A 14048-nucleotide genomic window follows, 5' to 3' on the forward strand; every position below is an offset into this window, starting at 1 on the left:
CCACTGCCAAATGTATTGACCCCCAGAGTATCTATCTATCTATCTATCTATTGCCAGACGCCTTCATCCTTATACGGGGTGGCCACAAACAAATCGCCTCCACGTCACCCTGTTCCCCGCCACAAACAAATCGCCTCCACGTCGCCCTGTTCCCCCCCCCCCCATTTCACTGCCCTGCTCCCAGTTCGCAACCCCCCACTCTCTCTTATACCTCTCCACTCCACCCCTTCATCTCTTCCTTGGCCTTCCCCTCCCTCTCCCTCCACCGCACTCACATACACTCTCCTTGTCAGTCTCTCACTCTCCATCCTCTCCACATGGCCAAACCACCTCAGTCTGTTTCTCCTAACGCTTCCTATCACATCCACATCCACACCACAACGCTCCACATCCTCATTAGTCAGTCTGTCTCTCCATGTGACTCCACATGCTCCTCTCAAATAACTCATTTCCACTGCTCTCACTCTTGACTTGTGTCCCTCCAACAACGTCCAAGCTTCACTTCCATACGTTAGAGTTGGTATCACAATAATGTCATGTAATAACTTTTTCACTTCCATGCTCACTTCCCTGTTTCTTATCACTGCCTTTAAGGAACCAGCAATCTTTCTTCCTTGTTGTACCCTTTCAAGCATTTCACCCTCCAAACCTCCATCCTTACTCATCACAGTACCCAAGTACTTAAACCTACTTACATTTTCCATTTCCTCATCATCCAACCTCACTGTACATTCACAGAATTCACCTCCCTCGAAGACCATAACTTTACTCTTCTCTACATTCTCCTTTAGATTCAGAGTCTTTCACACTCTTCAAAATTCATCCACCAAGCCTTGCAGCTTCCCTTCGTCTTCACTTAACAACATAATATCATCTGCAAACAACAGTACAGGGAGTTTCCAAACACTGCCCTCTCTCATTAGGGCCACTCCAACATCTACTCCCCTACCTTGCATCTTTTTTTATAACCCCATCCATATACAGATTGAACAACCATGGAGACATGACACATCCCTGTTTCAACCCAACCTTCAAATAGAGAAACTCACTCGGTTCACTATCCACACTCACTGCAGCCTTAGCACCCTCATACATATTCTTCACAGCATTCAACAACTTCCCATCTACTCCATATATTCTTAATATTTTCCACAATCATTGTCTGTCCACCATGTCATATGCTTTCTCCCGATCCATGAAGGCCGCATACAACTTCTTTCCCTTCTCTAGAAACTTTTCCACTAAAGATCTAAGAATGAATATCTGATCTACACTTAACCTCTTCCCATCCTAAAGCCTCCTTGATCTCCAACTAATTCTTCTGTTATTTCCCTAACTCTGTCAATAAGTATCCTACCGTATACTTTTCCTGTTACACTAAGAAGACAAATGCCCCCATGATTACCACACTTCTTTTTCCCCTTGCTCTTTGTACAAGGGAATAATTATACCTGACATCCAATCATCCGGGACATTACCTTCCTCCCAGGCCAATCTGCTCAACTTCCACATCCATTCTACTACTATCTCTCCCCCATGCTTCAGCTATTCACCACACACTTCATGAATTCCTGGGGCTTTCACTGACTTAATTTGATCACTACCTCACACCGTGCATATCTGGTCACGGCTGGTGAAAACTGAGTTTAAATTCAAAATATTTCAAAATAGCTTTGGGTGCATGCGTATTTCAGAAGTCAGTGGCTGCAGTTGTGTTTTCGTCTCTCGTGCCACCATGCACTGATAAATGTAGGCCTATGTATATGCTGTACATCCGGAAATTATCCACTCTGAAAGAGCTTCAGTCTTTCCTTTACTGATTTTGTATATTTTGTTTTGTAAATAAAGATTTACAGTTCTAATAAGTTTTCCACCCTGATATTAACTGTTGACACTGATGTACGGAAAAGTAGCTTGGTCCCAGTTAGAAGGACACAAGAGTGAGAGCAGTGGAAATAAATTTTGAGAGAAACATTTGGAGTTACACGGAGAGGAGTGTTGTGACGTTGATGTTAATATAACTGAAAGTGTTCAGAGGTATACATTTAGACAGTGTGGCCAAGTGAAGAGAATGGAGAATGAAAGACTGAGGTGGAGAGGTCGAGTAGAAAGGGAGACCAAGGATAAGATGGAGGGAGGAATGAAGTTGACATATACGAGAGAGTGTGCACTGGCCCCCCTTGAAATATACCAGGCAACCTGGTTGGGTACTCCTTATTTCCGGGAGAATACCCGCGGACCCTCATGCAGAGCTTCCCTTGGGAATTAGGCTTGACCCTGCACAAGGCAGCCACTACAATACAATGCATAAATTAATGCTAGTAAACGTGGCTAGGAAGAATTGCCACCTTTTACCCCAGAACTGGGTGTTTACAGTAACCCTGACTCCTTGATAGGAAGTGGTGCAGCATGATTTGGGACTGGCAAGCGAACTCTCCTGAAATGTGCCTGACCTCACGCCTCAATCCCGTTCGGGGTAGCCACAAACAAATCGCCTCCATGTCGCTTTGTCCCCCGCCATTTCACTGCCCCGCTCCCAACTCACACCCCCCTGTCTCATATACCTCTCCACCCCATCCCTCCATCTCATCCTCGGCCTCCACCTCACTCACATACACTCTCCTCGTCAGTCTTTCACTCTCCATCCTCTCCACATGGCCAAACCATCTCAGTGTATTCCTCCTAACGCTTCCTATCACATCCACATCCACACCACAACGCTCCTTTATATCCCTATTTGTCAGCCTGTTTCTCCGTGTGACTCCACAGGCTCTCACTCTTGACTTGTGTCCTTCCAGCAACGTCAGACAACCACTAATTTCCAAGGAAATATCCCTGAACGGGCCACGGCCACCTTTTTTTTTTTTTTCCGAGCTACATCCTTTGTTCCCAAAACTCAACATTAGCTTTTATTTGATACAAAAAAAAAAAATCCTTTAAATGCTTATCCTAGTCTGATATTGTTTCGGCGTCCGAGTTTTAATTTATGAGTAAGTTCGAGTGAGTTTGGGTAGGTGACGATTTCCATTTATGAGTAAGTCCGGGTTAGTTTGGGTAGGTGACGAAAGTTCGTTGACTTGTGAAAACATTGTATATGAATCATTCACTAGTTACACCATCATATAAGTGTTGACACTGGCCGTACGTAGCTGCAACTCCCCCACAAGCTTGGTAAGTCAGTGCTGGTGGAAGAAAATCACATGACTTTCTCGATAACAGGAAATAAGAAGAAAAGTATATGGCTCTCTCACTGCTTGGTAACCGTCATACAATAATCGCCAAGTATCAGCAATCCTTTAGGAGTTTAGTAAGTCAGTTTTTAATGCTGAGTGACCACGCGAGTCTAGGGTTCAGGTAGAGATAAGAATGATATACTTAAGCCTTTATCATGACGTGATATCAGTTGAGTTCTTGCACCATCAGCTGATTGTTTAGCCCGTAGAAAACCAAACGTGAAGAGCATTTAGTCAAGGTCAGTAGAGATAAGACGTTATGTCTAGTGTGATTATTTTAGTGCCTTGCCGGCTGTGTTGAGTGGTACACAAGAACCAGGTAACTGATCTGACTTCTGTATTTAGTAAAGTCAAAGTAAATGCTGATTGTATTATATGGGATAACGTTATATTTAAATGAGAGAGGGTGTGGTCAGTCTTGAGTGATCTATCTATCTATCTATTGGCAGACGCCTCAATCCCGTTCGGGGTGGCCACAAACAAATCTCCTCCATGTCGCCCTGTCCTCTGGCATTTCACTGCCCTGCTCCCAACTCACACGCCCCTCTCTCATATACCTCTCCACCCCATCCCTCCATCTCATCCTCGGCCTCCCTCTCCCTCTCCCCCCTTCCACCTCACTCACATACACTCTCTTTGTCAGTCTTTCACCCTTCATCCTCTCCACATGGCCAAACCACCTCAATGTATTCCTCCTAACATTTCCTATCACATCCACATCCATACCACAATGCTCCTTTAGATGTTGAGTGATATTCCAGGTAAATAAGCCTATTTTTTAATAAGGTAAATTTCAGTAAATGTTTAGTTGATTGTTAAAGTTGGCCTAATTTTACTTAAGTACCGGAGCATTGTGGTGTGGATGTGGATGTGATAGAATGCATCAGAAGGAAATACCAGTACATTGAGGTGGTATGGCCATGTGGAGAGGATGGAGAGATACCGACCAATGAGGAGAATGTATGTGAGTAAGTGGGTGGGAGGAGAGGGAGGGGGAGGCTGAGGATGAGATGGAGTGGAGAGGGATATGAGAGAACAGGGTGTGAGCTGGGAGCAGTGCAGTGAAATGGCATGGGACAAGACAACATGGAGGCAATTTGTTTGTGGCCACCCATTATGGGATTAAGGCGTCTGGCAGTAGATGGACAGATAGACCAGTAATAGCATTGAGCACGAGAATGTGGTGAGGTAGTGTTTAGTGCAGGTTCGATAATTTATTTTTTGGGGTATTTCTGATTTCAGTTGTGTTGTAACAAAGGCAAGGTTACCAAAAGTGAATTAGGGTATGAGATAGTTGCACTTAGCCAACACATTTGTAATTTTCTGCCTTATCTAATAGTTACAGTTGAAAGCACCTCAGTTTGTGTTTATTATATGGTGGCTGACTGGTAAGCATTGCCGACTGAGAAGCTGTCAGCCCATTAGTGCCAGGGTTTGAATCATGGCACTGTCAACTGGCATCACTCGACTCAGGTGTCCATCCACCCTTTGTGACTTGGTAGGTAAAATGAGTACTTAGGGTAACACCTGGAGCAGATAACTGTGGTAAGGTGGATGATGCAGTGGCCTTGTATCCTAGGCCATTGGATGAATAACCTGCTGCAGACTTGAAGGTCAATGTCAAAAAGATGTGCATTGCAGCTGAGCACCTCGTGGTTTCCACCCCACCTTTACCTTTTAATTTTGGTGAAAATCTAAATTTTCTCTGAGTTTTCATTCATATAATACAGTGCTGTATTGTATTTTTCCTCCTTCATAATAGATAACGATTATGTACCATAGATAATAACCTGGAAAAGTTGCAGAAATGAACACACCATAGTATTACGAAGCTGTTATAGAAGTTCATCAGTTGTACAGGTAGCTACAATACTTATTTTACTTGAACACTAATGGCCCCACAGTAGAGTATTTCTAGTGCTTATTGACATTTTCTCTTGAAATTAGGGGTGGGGTCTTTTCTGTGACATCTCCTTCAGAAATGCATCTGTATGAGGGTTTTTATTCTTCACTTTAATTACATATCTTGCATATGGTGAGACCTTTACTGTGGGACAGCTGCCTAGAAATTGTTTCAAATCATACTGCCCCCAGTCAGTCTTTTACTAAACTGTTCGTCAGCTTCCCGAAAGACACTTTAAATCAGCCAAGGAGAGGATGAGGTGTTGCCATATCGATGGCAACACATTTCCAGTTATAGACAGCATACGACCTGATGTGACCCAACAGACACCAAAGTAATGCCGGCGTATCCCCCACAAAAACACTTTATGCAATTGAAAAATGCCCATGTGCCATGAGTCCTTGCCCATTCTTATGTTATCATTAGTGTTTACTTCAGAAATTTTTCTCTGCCCATGGTTTTTAACTGAGTGACTAAAGTTTCATAGCCTAATTTGTGTTGCGACTGGGAGGAAAAGCATCCATGGCAGTGAAATCATACATACCCTGCGAAGACAGAATGCATGTATTTAGGAGTTAGGGCAGTTCCCATCCCTGGATGTGGTAAGGTACCATAATATGTATTTAGGAGTTAGGGCAGTTCCTGTCTGTGGATGTGGTTAGTTACCATATGTATTTAGGAGTTAGGGCAGTTCCTGTCCCTGGATGTGGTGAGTTACCATATGTATTTAGGAGTTAGGGCAGTTCCTGTCCCTGGATGTGGTAAGTTACCATATGTATTTAGGAGTTAGGGCAGTTCCTGTCCCTGGATGTGGTTAGTTACCATATGTATTTAGGAGTTAGGGGAGTTCCTGTCCCTGGATGTGGTGATTTACCATATGTATTTAGGAGTTAGGGCAGTTCTTATCCCTGGATGTGGTGAGTTACCATATCTATTTAGGAATTAGGGCAGTTCCTGTCCTTGGATGTGATGAGTTACCATACACCCACTGCAAATTGACTTAGGACCTACACACAGAATTGCTATGGGAGAGTTGTCTGTCGTTGCTTTGTGTTTCCACCTCTACCAAGTGAATTTTGGGGGCAAGAAATAACTGGCAACTTCTCTGGTGTTGGCAGGAGGTGGTGAAACACTCAGCATGTCAGTGCTTGCCCACAAGCAAGAGTGGGAGAGTATGTTCCCGTCGCTCCAAGCTTGCACCTCCCTCTTTTCTCATATGCATTACTGTTTGCCCAGTTATTTTCCTAGACTCAAGTTGTCGTGCCTGGAAAGTACTGCTCAAGGGATGAGAGGGTCTGTATCATTGCATGGAGGCAGGATAATGTCCCTCTCAACACAATTTGTGAACGTACTAGACGCACAAAGTCAACTGTCATGAAGATTCTTGCTGCAGCGCAGAGCCTGCCACCTGATGTCGTACCAGAGCACAAGCATGGCAGTGGAAAGAAGAGGACGACTTCCAGAGGTATGGATACACTTCTGATGAAGGAAGTAATCAAGAATCCGCAACTGACAGCAGCAGAATTGAAGAGAATGGATCTCCAGCTATTACGAGATGTTTCAATTCGAACTATCCAACACTGCTTGCAGAAGGAGGTGGGTTTGCCAAGCCGCACCGTAGCCAAGAAACCACTTCTCACTGACCGCATCAAGAAGCAACGCATTCAGTTTGCCAAGAAATATGCACACTGAATATCAGATGAGTGGAGAAAAGTTATGTTTTCCAATGAAAGCACATTTCAAGTGTTCCAGGTGCGTTCTGCCAAGGTTCGTCACCCTGCCTCCCGTAGTCGATATGACCCTGCTTACATGGTGCCGACTGTTAAGCACCCACAATGAGTAATGGTATGGGGGTGTTTCTGAGGTGAAATGGGAAGGGGAGGCCTCTACTTTCTTCCTAAGAACTTAATGATGAACGGTGGCCAGTACAGTCAAGGTCTGAAAGATCATTTGTTAAACTTTTTTGCTATTCATGGGTGTGACTTTTTCATGCATGATTCAGCTCCATGTCACAAGTCAAGGAAGGTGACAAAATATCTTCAGGATAATCGGATTGAGGTCCTCGACTGGCCTGGCAATAGCCCGGATATAAATCCAATAGAAAACTGTTGGGCAAAAGATAAAGAAAATCATGGTAGAGAAGAAGACGCCCAATCTGGACAACCTCAAGACTGAACTGACAAATGTTTGATGCAAAGAAATGTCCTTAGAGTACTTTAGAGATCTAAGTGATTCCATGCCAAAATGCATCCATCTGGTCCTGAAAAACAAGAGAAACATGATTTCATATTAATGAATGGCATTTCATGAACAAACATTGAGATATACTATCGTTTCTGTGTTTTTTAATACCTTGTGGGGGGGAGGTCCTAAGTCAATTTGTGGTAGCTGTATGTATTTAGGAGTTAGGGCAGTTCCTGTCCCTGGATGTGGTTAGTTACCATATGTATTTAGGAGTTAGGGCAGTTCCTGTCCCTGGATGTGGTGAGTTACCATATGTATTTAGGAGTTAGGGCAGTTCCCATCCCTTGATGTGGTGAGTTACCATATGTATTTAGGAATTAGGGGAGTTTCTGTCCCTGGATGTGGTAGGTTACCATATGTATTTAGGAGTTAGGGCAGTTCCCATCCCTGGATGTGGTGAGTTACCATATGTATTTAGGAGTTAAGGCAGTTCCTGTCCCTGGATGTGAGTTATGTACGGTACCGGGTACTGTTTATATTTAGGAGTAAGGGCAGTTCCTATCCCTGAATGTGGTGAGAGTGTTAAATAGGTCAAAACAGCACCTTCTCCCTAAGGGAAGAGGCTTTCACAGTTAGGTCATTTGAATAGGCCAAAACAGCACCTTACAGTTACTGTGTATCAGGTCCGAGATGGTAAATACTGTAGTTGGAAGGTTTGAGTGAGTGTCAAGGTTAGGTTTATTAACAGTCTGGATAATTAATGTCATGGTCAGTCTGGGAGGCCACAACTCCCCTGCCAGTTAGGTATCTAATTTTTTTTCTTATGTCTTTTCATGAGTTTTTATTTTTTATGCTCGTCCTTGTAGGAGATGCCCAATTTTGCCATGGTGGTGGTGGGAGGAGAAGGGAATAAGGCAAAATAAGGTATTTCCAATAGAAATTAGCATCAAAAGCATTCAGAGTACATGAAAACCCACCAGGAAAACCAGAAATCAGAACCAAAATACAGTAAACCCTCTATATAACGAACTGATTGGGGGAAGGGGGTGGGTCACTATATCCGAAAGTTTGCTATATCTGATGATCATTATTAACCGAGGGATTACCAACCCAAAGTCGTTATATCCAAGGAGTCGTTCGGTCCTATGTGCGCAACCACAACTTATTCTATGAAGTTTCACTTGGAGAATTCAGTGGTTTATGTAGTTATACAGTACATGTACAATAAGTGCACAACCACAACTTACTCTATGAAGTTTCACTTGGAGAATTCAGTGGTTTATGTAGTTATACAGTACTGTACATGTACAATACGTGTGCAACCACAACTTACTCTATGAAGTTTCACTCAGAGAATTCAGTGGTTTATGTAGTTATACAGTACATGTACAATACGTGCGCAACCACAACATACTCTATGAAGTTTCACTCAGAGAATTCAGTGGTTTATGTAGTTATACAGTACTGTACATATACAATACATGCGCAACCACAACTTACTCTATGAAGTTTCGCTTGGAGAATTCAGTGGTTTATGTAGTTATACAGTACATGTACAATACATGCGCAACCACAACTTACTCTATGAAGTTTCCCTTGGAGAATTCAGTGGTTTTTGTAGTTATACAGTACATGTGCAGTAAATACCATCCGGTATGAAGTTGTACGTACAATATAAATCCAATGCCTATAATGTAATGTACTGTTACAGTACACTTACCATGCCAGGGAGTGCCAGGAAGTGCTCTGGGAATTGTGGATCGTGAACTTCTGCCACACACACCGAACAAAGGTCACTATATTGGGCGGAAGTTCGCTTAGGAAATGGTGGGTTGTTACATCCGAAGTTCACTATAGAAGGGTTTGTTATATCGGGGGTTTACTGTATAAACCAAAGTAAAAAAGAAAAAAGTTTTATATGCAAACCAAGTTAAACAGGACCTGATCAGACCATGTAAACTACATTCATTGGTCCTGACCTTGGTCATATACTCTTACGCCCATAGTTACCCTACCTGCACCCCGCTTGAAGTGGAAGCTCACACCTTCAACGTAAGTGGTAATCTTGAAAATGTGAGAGCACACCCCTTCATGTGGGTAGGCACGGCAAACAATTGGTAGTCCTGATTAATTAAAAAAAAAAACAGTTTCTAAGATTCACATACAATATCTCTTGATGTTAGCAATTCTTACCCCTTTTGATATTAAAGACTAGCATTTGTTCTTGAATACTCTGTATAAGAGTATGCATACAGGCTTTGGAGAACCTGTACTGTAGGAAAAATTTGGTGTCAGACTTAGCTTCAAAGGAGTTCATATTGTTGTAATAACCCTACGAATACACCTTGGCTGGTCATACTGATTTTGACTATACAGTATTTCTGCCCCAAATGCTTGTTTTTGCCATTTTTCTCACCGAGAACCCTGAAATTCCACCAGTCTTCATAGACACTTGGGGGGGGGGGTTGAAAACCAATCCTGAGCACCAAAACTAAAGGTCAGGTTCATTCAGATTACACCAAAATATGCCAGAAAAATATATTGCCAAGCCAAAACATAATAGTGCGGATGCAGACATGAGACTTCTTATTTCACACTAATTGGCTGTGCATGATTCATCAGTTAGTTAATAGTCTGCCATTCTTTACAGTAGGAATCATTCCATAAATTAATCAAACTAATTATAAAGTATCATGCACCATATCTGATAAAAGGCTTAGTAGAAATATTGAAAAATAAAATGGAAGTGGATATACTGTAGTATCTCATCATTGTTATCTATCTATCTATGTATCTATTGCCAGTCGCCTCAATCCTGTTTGGGGTGGCCACAAACAAATCGCCTCCAAGTCGCCCTGTCCCCCGCCATTTCACTGCCCTGTTCCCAACTCACACTCCCCTCTCATATACCTCTCCACCCCATCCCTCCATCTCATCCTCGACCTCCCCCTCCCTCTTCCCCCCTCCACCTCACTCACATACACTCTCTTCGTCAGTCTTTCACCCTCCATCCTCTCCACGTGGCCAAACCACCTCAGTGTGTTCCTCATAACATTTCCTATCACATCCACATCCACACCACAACGCTTCTTTATATCCTCATTCGTCAGCCTGTCTCTCCATGTGACTCCACAGGCTCCTCTTAAATAACTCATTTCCACTGCTTTTACTCTTGACTTGTGTCCTTCCAACAACGTCCAAGCTTCACTTCCATAAGTTAGAGTTGGTATCACAATACTGTCATGTAGTAACTTTTTCACCTCCATGCTCACTTCCCTGTTTCTTATCACTGCTTTCAAAGAACCAGCAACCTTTCTTCCCTGCTGTACCCTTTCAAGCTCTTCACCCTCCAAACCTCCATCCTTACTGATCACACTACCCAAGTACTTAAACGTACTCATATTTTCCAATTCCTCACCATCCAACCTCACTGTACATTCACTGACTTCACCTCTCTCAAAGACCATCACTTTACTCTTCCCTACATTCACCTTTAGATTCTGTTTCTTACACACTCTCCCAAACTCATCCACCAAACCTTGCAGCTCCCCTTTGTCTTCACTCAACAACACAGTATCATCTGCAAACAACAGTACAGGGAGTTTCCAAACACTCCTCTCTCACCAGGGCCACTCCAACATCCACTACCCTGCCTTGTACCTCTTTTATTACCCCATCCATGTACAGATTGAACAACCATGGAGACATGACACATCCTGTTTCAACCCAACTTTCAAAGAGAAAAATTCTCTTAGTTCACCATCCACACGCACTGCAGCCTTCGCACCATCGTACATACTCTTCACAGCATTCAACAACTTCCCATCTACTCCATATATTCTTAACACTTTCCACAATCCTTGTCTATCCACCCTGTCATATGCTTTCTCCAAATCCATGAAAGCCGCATACAACTTCTTTCCCTTCTCTAGAAACTTTTCCACTAAAGATCTAAGAATGAATATCTGATCCACACAACCTCTTCCCTTCCTAAAGCCTCCCTGATCTTCTCCAACTACTTTCTCTGTTCTTTCTCTAACTCTGTCAATAAGTATCCTACCATACACTTTTCCTATTATACTAAGACGACCAATGCCCCTATGATTACCACACACTTCTTTTTCCCCTTTTTCTTTGTACAAGGGAATAATTATACCTGACTTCCAATCCTCCGGGACTTTACCTTCCTCCCAGGCCAATCTGCACATCTTCCACATCCATTTTGCAGTAGAAGTCCTATTTTTCGGCATCTATGGGACCAGGCAAGTGCCGAAATATCAAAATTGCTGAATTATCAAAAACCCTACCCTCTCAGTACCTTATATGTTTCGGTGAACATTATCATCACTACTCATATCATTACAAATGTGTTTGGAGAGAGTACTGTATACTGTTTGATACTGTACAATACTGTAATGAATACAGTACTATACATGAATATGAAAAATAAAGAAATTAGTGAACATACTGTATATAAATGTACTGTAATGATACAGTAGGCCTACAAGTTCACATGCACTTACCTAAACTTATAGAAGGTTCCTTATTTACATATGTACAATAGAAGGGGTTGATTGGAGTCTGCTACTGCTGGAAGAAGTCCCCAGCAGTAGAGGGGACGAAAAAAATTGGAAACTCTGCCGAACGATCAGAGATTTTCGTAAATGGGACTACTGTATTTCTCAAAACTGCCGAAATGTCAGAGCCGGGGAATTGGATGCCGAAGAATTGGACTTTTACTGTACTACTATCTCTCCCCCATGCTTCAGCATTTCATCACACACTCCATCAATTCCTGGGGCTTTCCCCGATTTAACTTTCTTCATTGCTTCCACAACTTCTATCCTACTGATTTCTTCCTGTCGTCTCACCTCCCTCCTTCTCCCAGCCACTTATACTCGCATTACTTCCAGCCTGTATGTTCAACAATTCCTTAAAGTGTTCTCTCCATCTGCTCACTTTTTCTCCCTTCTCCCCTAGTAATCTACCATTTTTAACTTTCACTCCCCTGCTAACTTCACTTCCACCCTGTCTTACTCTTTTCACCTCTTTCCAGAACATTTTCTTACAGTCCCTCCACTTTACACTCAAATTCCTTCCAAATTCCTCATCCACTCTCTTCTTACTCTCTCTTTCTAATCTTTTCACCTCTCTCTTTCTTTCTACATATAACTCTCTCTTCCGCCTCTCAACTTCTTCCACGCCTCTATTTCTCATCCATTCATTGTATGCTTTCTTCTTTTGTGCCACAGCCTGTCTCACCTCTTCAGTCCACCACGCTGTTCCTTGCACCCCCCTCCGTCTTCTCTTCCTTCCACACAGCACATCACATGCTGCACATATTTCTTCTGTAAATATCCTACACACACCTTCCACGTCTCCCATCTGCTCCAATTCATATTTGCCCAATCGTTCCTCCACTTCTCTCTTATACTCTGCCTTTTTCTCATCCTCTTGTAACCTTTCCACTCTCCTTGCAACTACTCCTTCCTCTCGTCTTTCCCTTCTTCTGTTCCTCCATCTTACTTGAATCCTAATTCTGGCCACCACCAAGTAGTTGTCAGAAAGTCCACTCCCCCAACCTCTATAAGCTCTTGCATCCATTACACATCTTCACATCCTTTCATCCATACACACATAATCAATCATTGCCTTCCTTTCATTCTGTTCACCACCCACCCTTCTCATCACTTGCCATGTATACCTGTGGATCATTTTATGCCTGAAGAAGGTATTGGCTATCACCAACCCCCTCCCAGCACAAATGTCCACTAATGCACTCCCATTCTCATCTGTCTCAGCAGGCACACCCCACTCACCAACTATTCCATCCACCTTCACATTCCCAACTTTACCATTCATATCACCGATCAAAAACACTCACTCATTCCTTCCAAACTTTTCCATGCACACTTCTACATTTGTCCAGAACTCTTCTCTCACTCTTCTAGCACGATCTTGCGTTGGCGCATACACACACACAATCGCTCACATTTGTATTCCAACTTTCAACTTTACCCACACAATCCTTGACCCAATTGATCCATACTGTCTTATGCTCTTCTTCCATCTTTTATTCACAACTATACATACTCCTTCCTTTGCCCTCTCATTCTCACCTACTCCTGCACATATACCCCATCCATACTCCCATTCTCTCACACTTTCTCCTCTCCATTTTGTTTCAGTTATTCCACATACATCCACTTTCGCACCCTCAAGCACCTGGACAATCTCTCTCTCTTTCACCTCATCATTCGCTCATCTTACATTCCATGTACCCATTACCAAGTTATCGCTTGTCGTAAATTAACCGTCTCCGGAGAAGCAGTGAACTTTTTTAAAACAATAAAAATATTAAATGCTTTTTTTTTCTCTCTCTCTCTCTCTCTCTCTCTCTCTCTCTCTCTTTATGCGATGTTTTTATCATTAGATTAAAATTCCCATCACACACACCATACGGTCCTTCAAATTCTACATACTGTACTGTAGTTTTCTGTGCACAAGGCTACCATAATATAATGAAGGGGCATCAAAGGGGTGCTGTGAGACTTCCAGCGGATTCCGGTACTTCGCTGCAGTAATCTTCTCCCGTTTGCCAGGGAATGCTCTCCCTTTTGTGCTTCAAGATTACCAAAAGATACAGATAGGGCAAGGTGAACACCTGTCCACAGTTTAAGACTACGGCCCTTAATTATTTCTTCTGAAACTGAGTGTCATAAATAAAG

This window comes from Coenobita brevimanus, chromosome 105 (genome assembly GCF_032717465.1).
Source record: "Coenobita brevimanus isolate Jiangsu-jjx chromosome 105, ASM3271746v2, whole genome shotgun sequence".
Classification (NCBI taxonomy): Eukaryota; Metazoa; Arthropoda; class Malacostraca; order Decapoda; family Coenobitidae; genus Coenobita; species Coenobita brevimanus.